The sequence below is a fragment of the Lepidothrix coronata genome, unplaced genomic scaffold, assembly GCF_001604755.1.
Source record: "Lepidothrix coronata isolate B3197 unplaced genomic scaffold, Lepidothrix_coronata-1.0 Scaffold54, whole genome shotgun sequence".
Lineage (NCBI taxonomy): Eukaryota > Metazoa > Chordata > Aves > Passeriformes > Pipridae > Lepidothrix > Lepidothrix coronata.
This window is the reverse complement of record NW_016690234.1, coordinates 4375521-4379651: the sequence shown is the minus strand read 5'-3', so window position 1 is coordinate 4379651 and position 4131 is coordinate 4375521.

The following is a 4131-nucleotide window of genomic DNA, read 5'->3' as shown; positions in this document are numbered from 1 at the left end:
CCGCGTTCGCCCATCGCCGCCACGGCCGCGCAACCGCCCCTGCTGCCCCCGGCAGGCCCGCCCCCGCCGCTCTCAGCCAATCACAGCGCGCCGGTGCCGCCGCTCCGCGGCGCTATTGGCGAGCAGCGCCGCCAGTCACAGGGGGATTCGGGGATTTCCAGCCCATCGCGGTTGTACGAGCGTCAGGGCAGGGGACGGGGGGCGGGGAAGGGGCGGGGGGCGGGGCACTCCGCGAGAAGGGTGCTGATTGGTCACACGAAGCTCGGAGGCGGGACGTCGGGCGCTACGGCGGCGCTGATTGGGTGGAACTGGCGTGCCTCCGAGGGCGGGGCGGGCGCTCGAGGGGTCGGGGTGGCCCCGCCCATCCCGTCCAGTCTCTCGGGGCCGGACCTGGGTCTGGACTTGGACCCGGACCTGGACCTGGACCTGGACCAGCCCCTGCTCCGGGGCTCCGCTGTCCGCGGGCCCGTCCCCGCCACCCATTCTTGGGAAGGACTCGCGTCCAGCTCCCTGTCCTGAGCGAGACTCGCTGTCCCCGGCGCGGCAGCACGTGGGGACGGGAGGAAGGGGCTCCTCGGGGCCCGGTACGATCACAAACCTCGCCAGGCGCGGAACTACCGACTGAATTAATGAATTGTCCTTCCGTGCGCGCCGGGGAAGAGGGCGGGAGGGATTTTAGCCTTGCGGTTTCCCCACGGCACAGCCTTTACAGGCGCGGGGTAATTCCGAGCTCGCTGGGGAAGCAGCGGCCGCGGAGTTCCTGAGTGTCAGGCTTGGCCTGGCTTCAGTACCCAGTTTTGAAATATTTTTACTTTCAAGAAATGTAAGTAATACTCCTGAATATTCGATTTAATAAAAGCCAAATGAAGCTCCTCTTAAACCGACCTGCTTTTGATTGTGACTGTCGTCTGAACGCTGCGCTGTTTCATCCACTTCGCATCGCTGTTGTTCATATATAGTGAGCTCTGCTTAAATAATGAATGACAGAATGAACTCTGGGATAGAAGGGAGTTCATCAGCGGGACGGTTGTGTTTACAAACTATTCACACATTTCCAGAAAGCAATATTTGTTTTTAGAGAAGATTTTGTTAATTAATTTTTTTGAATGCTTTTTTTTTTTTTTAAATAATGTGGTATTTCAAACCGGTGCTTTAAATTTCATTTTAAAAATATTTCTGAAGTTTTGCCTTGCAAGAAATGGACATCTTTGGGAAATGCAGTATATAATCCTGCACCTAAAGTGGTTACAGTAATACTGACATACAAAGAAACACTTTCCTGGTTTCTTAGCACCTGTAACATGTTTTTTATGTAATTTAGTAACATATGCAGTTCAACGTTAGCTAAAGGCTGTTCCAGTTAATCCTGTTCCCTATAGCTCTCCAGAATCAAGAGACACAGTCAGTAAGCAGACCTAGTGCAGCCTTGAATCTAAGCTCTTAAGCCCTGTGTGTCACTGCCAAAGTTTTTACTAGGAAGATGGGAAGGCAGGACACAGGGTTTTATTGGTCTGGACACGTGCCAGATGGAAAGGACACAGACACCAGCAGGAGTTTATTGGAAACTCCTGAGGAAACACTAAGAGTCCATCTACTATGGAACAAATGCTCACACTAATCATTTCACTAGTCACTTACAAGCAGAAGTGCATTTCTAAGCCTCATTTAATTTTTAAAGAATAAATCATCTTGAAAATACATACTAAGATTTATGCCTTACATCTCTTCATTTTGCAGGAGAGCTCCCAGTAACCCCAGCCATGCTCAGCTGATCCTCAAGGTGGCTATCTATACACAGCTGCTGCAGCCCTCCACTTGGAGAGCTGCCTTTTATGCTACTACAACATGCATTAGCATGTCTGCTATAAACCCTGTTATCCCAGATTTTATTATGTTTACATTTTGGGTATAGATAAATCACATGAGGAACATGATGATAAGTATTAGCCAAAGTACCCCATAATTACATGTGAGAAGAAAAGGGGACAGACACAACATGAGCAGAAAATATCAAAATACTTGATAGGAATGACTACATATAGTGTTCCTAATAACTCACTATATTTAAAATTATCCTGTAATCCATGTAATAATGTACTTAGCCCTCTATGAATCCATCAGGAAAAATGACCAGCATGACCCATTTGGAAGGTCTGTCATTCTCCAGACAGAACAGTGCTTGTGACATTTAACCCAAGTTAATATCCCATTGACCCACTGGCTTGCACACAGCTCCATGTCACTGACACACCACAGATGAAAGGCAGGCCAAGACTGGTGTTTACTCTAAAGCTCCTTCATGCTCCTTTAGAAGTATAAAGGAGTTGTAAAGTGATAACAGGACTTTGGCAGCGTAAAACGGGCCTGGTACGTCTCTTTCATGTTGAAAACCCTGTCAGTAACACCAGCATGAGATATTTTTCATTAAACAGTGAATGATTTCTTTAAACCACACTCTTGTTAAGAGAGACATGTTTTGTAATAATGAAGTATGGTAAACAAATTCCACTTTCAAATGACACAACACTACATGATTAAATATTATATCATAGCATGGTACAAAATTTTGTGCTGAGCCAGGATAGGAGTATGGTATTCATTTATCACAGCCATCACCCCAGAAGTGCAGAATATTCATGCAAAACAGCTGAATGTTTTCTGCTAATTCAAACATGGAAATGGGCAGTATTTATCCAGCTGCATTTAAGAAAAAGAGAGGAAAGGTTCTTGTAGGAGCATCAAAGACAATATTACCACACTTTCTAAATATTAGTTATGTGATAAAAAGGGACTTGGATAAATATGTTAGATATTTCTGCTTCCCGCTGGTTTTTGGTGTTTGGTTTTTTGTTGGTTTTTTTTTTTTTTCTTTCTCTCACTACCTACAGCTCTAATGAATGACTTAGTAAAATAAATAAGGTTTAGTTACATAGTTTGGGGCCTGAGATGGGAAAGCAGCACAGACTATGAAGTTGCCTGAAGCTGTACTTCTTAGGACAGAAGCTGAAAAGTATTTTGTAATAGGGCTATTACAGCCACATTCTTTAACAAGAATAAGACCTTGTTGTGCCTATAATAAAATGCCAATAAAATCTGCTAGAAAACTGCAGTTCATAGCTGATGTTGGTTTATGTCCCAATTTTTCAAGCTGATACCAGCTTTGTAGTCTATGGTTGAATACTGTATCTGTCTGGGTTTGTGTAATCTGTCTGATTGGAAAAATGGGAACTGCCCAAAATGGGGTATAAATCAAGGCAGAATGTTTGACACTATTACAGCAGTCTCTTCTGTTTTTTTAACTACCAACACAGTCTTTCAATAGTGGCAGGCATCCTTAACATGGCATCACACTGCTGGCTCATCTGGTGTCTAGTTGCCAAGTTTTGGACATAAACTTTCAGGTTATTCTTCCTAAAATGAGTATTTTCATCTTTAATTGGTATGGAGGACCTAACTCCTATGACAACCACCTTTTATGCAGTGCAGTGTTATGATTTTAACCTTGCCTCACTCCTACATTATTGCAGAGCACTCTTTTTCCATATCCCTTGGTAGATGCATTTTAACACTGTGTTCTTTATGTCTGATGAAGCCAGTGCTTTCACAGAATACAAACTCTATGTGAGCCAGTGCATGAGGATCCCTTTTCCATCCCTATAACAGAACATGCTTTTCTGTTAAAATTTACCACAGTTTTATGAGTATTCAGGTAAATGGATGGTGTAAGTGCACTTGGCCATCTCTCAGAATGTTCTGTTGCCATTGTGAAAATTTTCTTTTCACCTGCTTGACCCTTTACACAGTATTTGACTATTGGAAGTGAAGCTGAGAATATAAAAAGAAAAATATTAGTTATGCATTCTGCTAACAAACACCACTGTATACTGTAGTGGTTTTTGCATGTGCTAATCAAGTAGACATTTAGGAAACTAAAATGCTGCCAGACTCGCAACACTGGGTCCAGTGAAGGGCGAGGTGCTGTTCAGAACCAACCCAAGCTCCTGGGAGCAGGATGAGGAGCAGCAGCCTGCTAAACCTGCTGTGGATGTCACAGCTCCTGAGCATGAGGAACACGTTCAGGAACCAGCTGTGACCATAACAGCTGGCTCTACAAGGACAGGCAGAACTCTT